Source organism: Podarcis filfolensis (genome assembly GCF_964270895.1).
Source record: "Podarcis filfolensis genome assembly, chromosome: 3".
In the NCBI taxonomy this organism is placed as follows: domain Eukaryota; kingdom Metazoa; phylum Chordata; class Lepidosauria; order Squamata; family Lacertidae; genus Podarcis; species Podarcis filfolensis.
The window spans coordinates 101,095,171-101,107,802 of NC_139606.1; the positions used below are offsets into that span (position 1 = coordinate 101,095,171).

A 12,632-nucleotide genomic window follows, 5' to 3' on the forward strand; every position below is an offset into this window, starting at 1 on the left:
AGAGATCCTCGTTATTACATATTTTTACATGGCAGTTTATTTGTATATATTCTAAAATGTTATATATGGACGTTTTATGGCCTATATTTGTAATGTCTAATAAAGGTTTGGCAAAGTAAGTTCTGTAAGTAGATGTAAGGGCTGCCCTACACCTGGATTTTCTGTCTGTGGGGAATTTCCAAAACGTGGTGCTTTCTCCTGGATCTAAGGCAAGCCAATAGAAAAATCGTGTTTTCCAGCTCAACAATTTTTGTAGTTTCCTTAAAAAAAAAAAAAGGTCATCTTCGAAAAAAGAGGAATCCTATGGCAATCCTAGATCAGGGCCGACCCGCCCATGAGGCAAGGTAAGGCAGTGGCCTTGGGCGGCAGGATCAATGGGCCCAGTGGACCCTAACATATAGTTTTATTCCTTTCTTGTTCCTGATGTAGATCTGCACTCACCCCTTCTTCCCGAGGGGAGGAGGGGGCGCCATTTTGCGGTTTGCTTTGCCTCAGGTGCCAAAATGCCTTGGGACGGCCGGCCTTTGTAGAGATGCTAAAGCATCTGGCCCAGTTGAAGGCTGACGTCCTGTCACTTCCTAGGCAGCAGTAAGCGTCCTTGTGAAGGGGCTGCAGTTACTACCTCCCAGGGGTTATGTATGTGTAAAGTTGCACTGTGAATCTGCGTGCCTTCGAAGGCGCCTCAAGTACAGACCAGCTCGGCTTCTCCTCAGCCTTTGCACAGCCTTTGCGCGTTCTTACCTAAAGGCCTTTTTAAACCTTTCCTATTGGTTGGCGATGATGTAATACGACAGAACATACGGGCATTTCTCTCTCTGTTCTCTCTCCCCCCCCCTCCGCCGTCCTTCCCGTTCCTGGTAAGTACTGGAGAGAAGGCCGCCCCAGCGCTCAGCCAATCACAGCGTAGAGGGTCTATTGTGGCCTTGGGGGGTGGAATAGGGAAGGGCTACTTGCTCGGTTGCTTTTCAAACACCGCCTTCGTTCTCATACCCCGCCCTCCTCCCCCCAATCGATGTGCAGGGATTCACGCCTGCGTCCTTGGCTATTTGAGAAGCTTATTATGAAGGACGCGGAAGCTGGCGAAGATAGGCAACTTTCGCAGCCAATAGTAAGAGGGCAACAATGGCGGTGGGGGGGAAATAGGAGGAAGTTAGCGTTTGGTAAGAGAAAGGAGCAGGGAGGGGCGGGAGAAGAAGTTAATTGGCACTTACTTCGACCAGTGACATTCCATACTGCATAGCCTATGTTTTTTTAAAAAAATATTGCGCATAGGTGAGGACGGCGAGCTTGGCAGACTTGATTGGCAACGGCAGCAGCCAATAGGTACAAAGCTGAGACAGAGGCGTACACCCAACGGGCATTTGTGGAAATAAGCTGGCGAGTAAGTGGCAAGCGAGCGAACCAATGGACGACCAAGAAGCGAGAACCTGACAGGCAGGAAACCCAATGGGGATGCGAGCCGAGGGCCGCGCATTGAATGACGGCCTCTGCGGCCAATGGCAGGGGGCTTCTCACCCTTCTCTTTTGCGTGTGCGTGCCGGCAGGACCGAATCCACTTTGAGGCGCTTGTGTGAAGGGAGGGGGCGCTCTTCCCCTCCCCCCGCCCGGTGCATTCTGACGTTGCGCGGCGGGGAGGGACGGCCCATTAGCGGCCGCTGGGACGGGGGCTCCCAACATGTCCGTGCTGCTGGCTGCGCTCGGACTGCCACAGCGGACGACCGCGAAGGGAGAGGCCGTTGCGTGAGGCGGAGGCGGGAGAGACGGCTGCTGCTGCTGCTCCTCGAGCTGTGGCCTAACCTCAACCTTAGTCGGGAGAGACGGAGGCCGCCTGCGCGCGCGGGCACGGGGGGGCTTCTAACCGAGCGGCGAGCTTGCGGCGCCAGGTACAGGCCCAGGCCGGTTCCGCCTGAGGGGAAGCGGGGGAGGGGAAGGGAGGGGAGAGGCTGGCGGCGAGGAGGAGGACGGGGCCTCGTCAGGCAGCAGGCCTCGAGCGCGGGTTGGCTGCGGGAGGAGGGCGGGAAGAGGGCGGCTTGGGCTCGGGCCTTCACTCGGGGGTTAGGCCTGCGCTGGCGTTACGGGCGGCATCGGCGGGGTCTTCTGCGTACTGCGTAGTTCGGAGCGGGAGGGGCGAGGCGAGGCGGCCGAGGAGGAATGGCTGGATTTGTGGCTGCGTTGTAAGACTACGGGTAAGAGGAGGGAGCGGGGAGAAGAGAAGGGGAGCGCGGAGGAGGAGATCCGGCGGTCGTTGGTCGGGGTGGCGGGATGGAAACGGGTGGCTGGGCGGGCGGCAGCGGGGAGGGGGAGAACCTCTTCGTCTCGCGTCTCATGGCAGATCGGGCTGAGTGGGAGGGGAGGGAGGAGCTGCCGCCGCTTCTGCTTCGGGCCTCGGTGTGGGATGTTCAATTTGGGATTGGGCGTGGAGTCGGGCTGTTGAAAAAGGAGAGAGGCCTGAGCTTGATAGGGGAGAGGTGGGGGGACGACGACGACGACGACGGTCTTCTCGCCATTGTCTGAGTTAACCCCGGGAAGGAGAGAGGCCTGCATTGACGGCGATCTCCCCATCCTACCCTCCCAAAAATCACTGTCTGTTTAAGGCCCCGTTATTTAGTTCCCGGCCACGATCCCAAAACACACTGCAATGGGGTGTTTTTTAGAATTCACTCCTCCTTCAGCCTGCTTAAAAAATAAATAAATAAAAATGTTGTTAGCACCCATGTCCAAACGCCTGAAAGTTTTGGACTTGCTGCAGACCGTTAAGATTAGCTGAAGTGGGCAGTTTTTCGTGTTAATGTGCTTTCTGCACAGTATGAGGCTAACCTTTTCTTTTGCGGAAAGGACCTGGCTTTTTGGGTTACCAGTGACATACGCTGGTTATAGTTTCCATCCTGACCATGTCAGATGTAGCAATGGGAAGTATCAGTGGGGGATACTTGTGCCTGTAGGTGACTGACCTGGGGTTAAAGTTCTGACTCTGCTTATGAAATTTGTTGGCTGATTTAGTCTTCATTATTTTCATATAAATAATAGTTACTTATGTGTTAAAAGTGAAAGCATAGTATAAGTATGTTTTAAGGAAGGCACTCTGTAGGCTTACATCATGTTCCGCTTATTTGAAGATAGGTCAAGTGAAAGGTGCAGGATTTTGGATTTGGGTCAGGGTTGAAAAACTAGTGTGGTGGATTGAAAATTAGGAGTTGGATTTAAATTATGCTCAGCTATGAGAATTGCTTAGGTTAAAGAATGTAGTCCAAACCTACAAGATTAGTAAAGGACTGGAGTATATTTAAAATGCCCTGAGACTGTGGGCTCTTTGGGGGCTGGGGAATTATCATTGCACTTGTATGCCTTTTTTAGCAGTAGAGGATGGAGGCATCAAGTATTGCAGACCTACATTAGTTGTATGAATGTTAAGATATTAGGTCAGGAATATGACCTGTGAATCTGTTTATTTGCTCTGTATAGAGAGGTGCATTTCGTACATGGAGCCATCTTAATGGAAGCTCTTGTAGAACAAACTAGGGAGTAAGCCAAAACACTTAGGTTTTTGTGCAAACATCCTTCATATCATTGTGAATGTAGGTCCAGTGCTGGATGACTAGAATCCTGTCCCCACAGGATAACATAACCTGGGTGAAGAGTGGGTAAAAAAATTGAATAAAGTATAATAGATGGGGACCTGCCACAGAAAGGATGAACTGAGTGCATTTGCCTGTTGGACCTTTTTAAACTCTTGGTGTAGGGTTGTTTTGGGTATCTGGCCATATGTAAAACCGTCAATGGCTATGAAGCATCTTTGTGGCTTGACCTACAATTAGATTGTGACAGGTAGCAAACACTTTTAGACAGTCACACGTGCCATGGCTTCTACTCAGAACTTGGGTGCATGCCCAGCTGTTAAGCACTCTTTTGCTCTTTACTGGAGGCCTACTTTGAGCAAGGTAGAGGACCAGCTTCCCCTTCCACTGGTATACTGCTAGCACAACCCATTACCCCATTGACTATCATTCAACACATTAGTTTTCCTTCTTGAGTGAACAGTGGAGGGGCCCTCTTGTACCACTCAGATTTGACCTCAGTGATCCTTTAGTTGCTAATTTCCTACTCTACTGGCTCCCTAAGGGTTAGGACAAGGTTCTAACATCATGCACTATTTGCTACATGAAGGAATGGCTGTGTAACTCACCACAGCTGACAAGTTTGTTTTAAGAGAATAGCCATGATCTACTTGGCCATGTTGAGCTTTATGTTCCACTGCTTATGTTTTTTAAGTCTGCGCAGGGCTGAATATATCATCAGTAGAGGATGCGCCTGGTTGCGTGGAGGCAATTTTTGGTTGACACACCTGATCAACCTAGTCTTAAAGTGGACAATAAACTGCAGTAGTAGTAGTAGTAGTAGTAGTAGTAGTAGTAGTAATAGACTGCTCTCTTATTGATCAGATAACGGTATGGGAAATATGTGTTAGCAGTTAACAGGTCACTATATGGAAATACGCATTTGGAAAGACAGGAAGTGCAATTTTCCATGGAACAGGAATATTTGGGAAAGGTTGCTAAAGAGGTGAAGACTAGCATTTAATTAAACAACTTGGCTTTAATGTTTTCAGACATTTTGATTAAGAATGTTTTCAGCTTAGCCATGGAAAGCCAGGCTCAAATCGCTGCTCATGTCTGGTGGCTTTTGCTAAATTATGGTTTATCAGCTACCTCCCCAGGGTTTTAAAAACAGTCACTAGCCAACATCTCCCACTTTGTAGATTGTATGGCTCCCTCCTTTGTGATTTGTCTCTGTGGTCATGGGCTGCAGGAAACAGGCCCATGGGTTAACACTGCTGGGGTAACTGCTGCTATTCCGGTATTCACCTTCAACTGAAATTGGGTAAGGGTAACAGGCTTAGGCAAAGTTATTTACCAAGCCTGCCTAATCCTTCCCCTTGCTGCCAGCTGTGTACGCCCCCTTCCTCAGTTGCCTGTTACTACTACTATAGATTTCTAGCTGTAAATGGATAGGAGAGGCTGTTCTACACAATCATGGTAGCACTGTTGTTTTTTGTTCTATTCTTTTCTATTCTGTGTACTCCTTCCATAATGGAAAGTTGAGAAATATAGGCAGACTAAGCTGCATAGCTTTTTCCACCTGGGCGGGGGGAGGGGGAGATCATTGCAATGGAAGTGAGAAGAAAATTCTAACAATTGTCCATTTATCTGATGCAGTTGATGTGCCCTAAACAAGCAGGTAACTGGGGATCTGTAGCTATATGTTTAGGCCTGAGTTATCCTAGTGCTGGTTCTTACCTGGGAAATCCTGAAAACTTAGGTCTTACACTGACTTTAAAACAGGGTCCAGGATTCATGTCTGTGTTCAGCTGAGCTTGTGCTTTTTTCACTTCAGCCTGGATAGCTCAGTGGGTTAGAGTGTACAATGGTACCTCCGGTTACAAACTTAATTCGTTCCGGAGGTCCGTTCTTAAGCCGAAACTGTTCTTAACATGCGGCATGCTTTCGTTAATGGAGCTCGTTACCCGAAGCATTCGTAAGGAGGATGATACATAACCCGTGGTTCCACTGGAGTGCTGATAATGCCACGGTTGCTGCATATTTGGGTTGGACTAGATGATCCTCAGGGTCCCTTCCAACTCTTTTGAATCCATGAACCATCCTGATAATATGTGTGAATATTATATAGATGCATGGATGTGGAGAAGAATAATGTGGCTACTCTCCAGCAATGGAAGTCAATTGCTGTGGAGTTCTGCCAAAGCCTAAGTACTATCTTGACCATTTTAGCGCTTATGAATGTTTTATCTTTTAAGCAGAGGGAAAATTGAAATGGCTCAGAAGCTTGGTTCCTTCCAACCCCTTCCATCCCTCAGCCTTGAACCCTAACATACATTTTCTCTCCTCCCAACCACTTCAAACCTTCTTTACTTAGTGACCAATGTTAAGGGTGAAGTTATTTTTAGCTCCATGTTTAATAAATTTTGTACTTCATCTGTATCCTTTAAAAGCATTGCCAATTTCTCAGAGCCTAAAGGCTAAGTATCAGTTTTAATTCAGTGTTGATTAATATTATTCATTGAAAGCTACTGAAAGTAGATGGCCCATTGTTCAGTCATCCTTCTTTAATCTATGCAGTCCTTGCCTGTTTTTTTGTGGTTGAAATTGAGATTGCAAGCTCCTTGGTGTAGAGACCTGTGCCTTGATTATATTACTCTATAAAGCACAATATGCTTTGGATTATAAATAATAGAAATACCTTCCAGTGTTTCAAAGAGGTTCAGGCTTTGGCAAGTCTCCATGTGAAATACCATATTTTTCGCCCTATAGGACGCACGGGCCCATAGGATGCATCTAGATTTTTTTGGGGGGGGAAATAAAGGGGAAAAAATTATTTTCCCCCCCCCAGGCGCGGGGCTGGGACGGGGGAAGCCCAAGCTTCCCCCCGACCCCAGCCCCCAGAACGGGACCCAGAGCCATGCCGAAGGCTTGTGGGGCTGGGGGAGGGGGAAGCCCTCCGCCAGCCTCCAAACCAGGTCGGGAGACAGCGGGATGGCACGCTGCCCCTCTCCCGCTGTCCCCCGAGTTTGCGGGGCTGGCGACAGGGAGGAGCAGGCTTCTCCCCCCTGCCAGCCTTCTAACAAAGTCGGGGGACAGCGGGATGGCGGCGTTCCGCCTCCGCGCTATCCCGTGAGCTTGTGGGGCTGGCGACGGGGCTCTCCTGAAGCCTGGAGAGCGAGAGGGGTCGGTGCGCACCGCAGGCTTCAGCGAAAGCCTGCATTCGCCCCATAGGACGCACACAGATTTCCCCTTCATTTTTGGAGGGGGAAAAGTGCGTCCTATAGGGCGAAAAATACGGTAAGTTGTGTAATGAATGCATGACATACAATACCTAGTAAATGTACCAGTTGAAATTTTTAGTGGACTAGTAAATACATTTGCATAAGTAGCTTAAATATAAAGTGGGCCAGAAATATGACAGATTCTGTGGTCCTTTGGCGATTTCAGTTGACCACTTGCAGTGTGATATCTATCCTCATGGCGAGGAAAGTGCTTTGTGGTTCTGTTATCCTGCTTTCCACATGTTAATAATGCTTGCATTACAGCTTGGCCAGATGCTAAACAAATTCAGTTTGCCATGTAGTTGCAACCATGATACAATAAATGGTAAATGAGAACACTGTGTGTAGTAGTTGGAGAGTAGAGGTGAACTTTGAATAAAATGTATGCTAAATATATTAATAGAAATTGGACAGTTGGGAAGGTAAGTAAAAAGTAAAAGCCTGTTCTTCTCATATTCATAAAGTTTTAGCCCGAATATTAAGAAGCATTTTCAAATATTGAGAAACTTGGCCACACATTGAAATTTGGCTACATATTAGGGAGCAACATGGTATGTACAGTATTTGACTTGAAATATGAGAAGGCAGCAATAATAAAATTATATGTATTTATAGCCATAGACCTAGCTTGCACATAATACTTAGCCATGATTTGTTTAACGAACCACTAGTTAACCACAAATTGTCAAACAAACCCGATTCTCCAAAGTCTGATTTGTTTTCTGCCTGCTATTGCCTCATGCCTTTGTAGGTTGGGGTGGCCATGGTTAAAGAAGGATGTTAGGTTCATGCATAACATAATAGGCTATAGTTAAAGCAAGCCATAAGCCAGCAGAAGACTGTGGCTGCAGATCTTGTAACAAGCTATGATTTAGCAGTATGTGCTAACCAGGCCATATTCTGTATTTGAACAATATTTCGGAGAACTGTATATGAAACTTGGCATGGAAGAACGGTTAAATTAACTGAGTTGCATGGAACAGTGGGCTGATATGTAGTCTGCCTTGCCAAATCTTTTGGAAATTTATACAACTTAGTTCTCTAAGCGTGTGTGTGTGTGGTGGAATGATTTTTCTGCTGATCTTTGTGTAATATATTTATACACCACCTTTCCAGCAAGGAGCTCAAGCTGATATACATGGCTCTTCCCATCTCCATTTTATCCTTGCAGCAGCCCAGTGAGGTAGGCTAAGCTAAGAAAAGGTGGCTGGTCCAAAGTTACCCATTGAGCTTTATGGCTGATTGGAAATTTGAACCTGGATCTTCTACGCCCTAGTCTAACTGGCCCTACCATGCTGGTAGGTTGTTTTCCAATGTCTGGTAACAGGGTGACATTTAATTCATAGCTAGCTAGTTAAAGGCGGCAGCGGGGGAAGGAATCCAATCTCTTTAAAGATTGCTTCTTGTTGAAATCTTCTGCAGGCTCTTTGTCTTTTACCTCTCACCAGTGGTTCAGCTTCATTCTAGATTGTGCAATAAAGAGTCAGTTGTGGTATTTTCTAATATGGCAGAAGTACTACTATTTTCGCACTCTTCTCAGCCTTCTAACCTATGATAGAATGTGGAGTCTGAACATAAAAATCTATAGCAACTAGGATATATATGTGACCTAAGAGGTTAAAATGATGGAGTCTAAAGAAGGAGAATAATATTAATGAAGATCAAAACAAGGGATTTTGTGAAGAAATTGGCACAACTGAAAACATATGAGATATACTCTTGACTGTATTTGGGTTATTATGATTGTAAAAGTTTCTGTGTTAAGACTGTATTTAATTAATAATAAATAAAATATATTGGGGGGGGAATCCATAGCAGCTAACATCTCATCCTGTTTGCAAATAGAGTCCCCAAGTTCTGACTTCTTAACTAATTAATGCCTTATATAGGATCTTGCTCCAAGTGTTCCAGCCACTTACTGGATTGTGCCAATAGTTTTGTTGTGAAATAGTCTTCTACTGTTCCTTTAATAATGCTAAATCATTGTCCGTTATCTTCCCCAATCTCATAGTGGCCTAGCTTCTGCTGTGCCATAACTCCTAGTAAACCTGCTTATTGCTCTCTTCAGCTTCACCATGTGAAAGCTTTGGAAGCCAGCTTTATTTGTAAATGTGGTTTTTGCAAGTACCTTAACAGTAAAGTATAGCAAATGAGGTGTGGACCAGATGTGTTCATAGACTTAAATATCAGAATCTAATCTGGGTTAATCTGTCACAAATTGCTTGGAATAAACTTTGGGAATTTTTTTTGTTATGCAATGCCAATTTCATCAATTTCCAAGTCAAGGAAAATAATTGTATTTTTCACTACACTGTCCTTGTTCAGCTATCTGCATTACTGAATTTGTAATATTGTTATATACCTCTCATGCTTTGGATTATTTGAGTACTGTTTAAGCTAACTCCCCTACCTATCCAGGGATGATTTTTGCAACTATGAGTTCTGATATGAACTCTAAAGTGAACTTGTTGGTTCGACATCACAAGGACATTTCTATTTGCTGAAGTGAGTGAGAGAGAGAAAAAGTCAGGTCTGTACTGTCAGTTGTAGAGAAGGGATTTTTTTGGCACACAAGAGACTAGGTGAGAACTAGAACAGCTGTTAGGTCTCTAATATGTTTGGAAATTGAGAATTTGACTGCTTCCAATTATACTGCATACTGTCATGTAGTGACATTTACATAAAATACTGCATGTTTCCTGACTGGCCCTTTGCCTGCTATAGGCATCATCCTGTATACAGTCATTGGGCTACTTTATTATTTACCCAATGTAGATGACAATGCATCATTTTATTGTGATCCTGTTTCTGATAATGCTGCTGCCTATTTAAAGAGGTTTTATGAAAGCTCATAATGCAGGTTAAAAAATACAAATTAAATATGTAGCTTAGTAACAGCAGTAGTGTGTTAATAAATGTGTATTAATAAACACTTGGGTGTACTTAAATAAAAAAAAGTCAGTGTATATTTAATGCATGGATCTGGGACAGCTTATGCTGGAAACAGTCAGGTTTATAAACGTGCTCCAAAGCATCCGAAGAACATGTGCAGGGGCTTTGGAGGCACTTGAAAAAAGTAAGCTTGTGGTTGCTTCTGAGTACAATAGAGCTCATTTTATTGTATATACTATTAAGTCAAAATCACTATTTTAATATTGAAATGACAATTATAAGTTATTTTTTAACGTCAACACTTCAGACCTGCATAATTGCAGGTAGGTGCTTATTTAGCCAAAATAACACCATCCATGCACAATAGGAGAGATCAGCAGGCTTGGGGGAATTAAAAGAAATATAACCTCCTGCACCAAAACTCTAGAAAAAAAATTGAAAGAAGAAAAACCTCAAAAGGGCCCAGTGTGCACTGAGCCACAGAAGACTCACTGGCTGGGGGAGGGGAAGCGGATAGACTGGTGATCTTTTGAAAGATGCTGTATTTCTAAGTGAAGGGTATGGTAGGAAAGGATTTGTATGCTTCCAGGTCAACCTGTAAGTGAAATTTTAGATATGTTGAGGTCACAAGTTACTAGACCTGTGAAGTGAATTTTTTTCATCACACCCTTTTTTCTTAAAAACTTAATCAAAACCCACTACTTGAGTTTGTGCTAGAATGAGGGGATCTAAAGTCTCTTAGAAATCAAATCTCTCTGCTTGGCACCAAACAACAACAACAAAAACTCAAAGGATAAACCCTTATTGCATATTGAAACACCACCACTAAAAGGAATAATTAAGTAATATATTTACAGTATCTGAATGAAGAACAAAAATAAAATACAGAACGCATGCATCCTCCTAGCTCTGACTTTGTATTTAACATAAACACAGAAGTGGGTAGTCAGTAACCTTGTATGTTTTGAGTCTTTTGATTGGATCCATGTGGTGTTCCCACTGTACCACTTGCTCTTCTTCCCACCAACAGAACTCAGATTCTCTGATAAAAAGATAACTTTGCAGATCTCTCCCTACCATATTATTTTCCTTTAACATCAGACTAATTTCCCATCATATTCCAGTAGACTTTGCAACTAAAACTGTTCTGAATGCATGGCTCAGCCACTTCTCTAACAAAATACTGGGAGGATGGATTTGCATAGTAACTAGGTGTTAGTCCTAGGTTGAACTGTTTTCTTATCAGTTGAATCTAGGAGGGGTGCTTTTGGCTAACTTTGGTGCATAAGTAGAGTACTTTGTTCAAATTCCACCCCCACCCCAGATAAGAACTTTACAAAGATTGCTTGTTAGGTGAACGGTCATTTCAACACATGGACAGTTTTCTAGCACTGTTGGTTTGAAGTTGGACCTTCTGTACTAAACAGTAGCAAACAAGGATTGAACAGCAGCAGTAAAAAATAAAAAAATTCTGACTTACTTTTCCTTATCTGTCTATTGAAAACTTCTTGCCTTAGACCACTGTATCTGGGCTATATTATTGAGCACTAGGCCTAAATTGTAAGCTGTTGTGGAAAGTCATATTAAAGAATTTCATGAAATTTAAAAGGAACTGTTTTGGCGGTGTTATATTAATCACTTGTTGAATTTCCATTATAAAATATTTTGCCTTTTTAATAGCCAGCTCAGTTCTCCTTGTGCTGGTCCTTATATAGCCAAAACGGCACCATTTGCATATGAGGGGATTCCTAAAGTTTGCAGAATTGCAGTTGTTTTTTTAAATGAAAAAAGCACACATTTGGCTCTAAATAGTAAATCACAGTATTATGGAAGCATAGTGGTATCCATGGTATCTGGATGATGGGTTCAAGCCCTCAGTAAGTCATGAAGCTTTACTGCATGACTATTGGCCTGTCACTGTTACTTGGCCTAGTGTTAGCAGAGGTGCTATGCATGTACAACAACAAATTTTAGTGGAAAAATTCTGAGTTATGAATAGATTGAAGTCTTACTATTTCACATGTTTCTTCAGCAGAGAAGATAAAACTGAAACCATTTCAGCAACACCTTACTTTAGGTGTGATTACACCGGTAATCACTATTCCTAAAGAGAAACAATGTTTGAAGTAAAATTTTAATGAGATAACCTTGACAGTGCTGCTATTCAGTTTGTTTAGAACCTGACATGGTTCTCGTCAGAGCTCTCCTTTCAAGATGCCATGACATAAGGCTAAATCACTTTGCAGACCTAGAGCTGTAGTTGTGCAAGGTGCAAGGGGGGGGGGACGGAATGTGGAGAATGGACACCTATGATGAAAAGATGCTGATAATAAAGGACCTGCTCAGGCAACAAATAGTTGAGGATGATAGTTGCAAGAGGAAGAGTGCAGCTAGCGTTACACCTCTTTTCTCAGATTCTTCACAGATTCCCCCCCAAAAAAAAATCTGGGTGCATGTACCAGGAGCTACACTGTAGCTAGAGTTAAAGATGATAGAACAAAGAACCAAAGGCAGAGTTTGCAGGGGTAGAGGATGAAGAACTCTTATCTCCTTAATTGAGCTACCAGCAGTGGTTTCTCTATAGATGACCCATAGTTAAATCATGTGAATTATAGGACTCACGTAAAACTGCATGCACTTAGGAAATGAATTGGAAGTGCATCTACTCTTGGCCCTGGCCCCTGGCCCTATATGCACTGCTGGTTAAATGCAAATATCCCCTTTATATTGTCAAAACAAAAAATTTTTTTTTCCTGCCAGTAGCACCTTAAAGACCAACTAAGTTAGTTGGTCTTTAAGGTGCTACTGGCAGGAAAAAAATTTTTTTGTTTTGACTATGGCAGACCAACACGGCTACCTTTATATTGTGTTGGGGGTACAGCCAGAAAACAAGTGGCAGGTC

The 12,632-nt window shown here is 43.9% G+C and overlaps 1 protein-coding gene across 9 annotated transcripts in view; it reads left to right on the forward strand.

The window, feature by feature from the left end:
- The first annotated feature begins 972 nt into the window (after positions 1 to 972).
- The window catches only part of PPM1B (protein phosphatase, Mg2+/Mn2+ dependent 1B), a 41,343-nt gene continuing 29,683 nt past the window's right edge, over positions 973 to 12,632 (forward strand). For 2 of the 9 annotated variants that reach the window (XM_083605491.1, XM_083605487.1), the window contains exon 1: positions 1,478 to 1,883. The gene's annotated coding sequence lies outside the window, so the exon portion shown is untranslated. Of the gene's footprint in view, positions 1,109 to 1,271; positions 1,382 to 1,477; positions 1,884 to 1,968; positions 2,187 to 12,632 lie in introns of those variants that run through there. The other 7 variants (XM_083605489.1, XM_083605493.1, XM_083605486.1 and 4 more) reach the window with 7 other exon arrangements.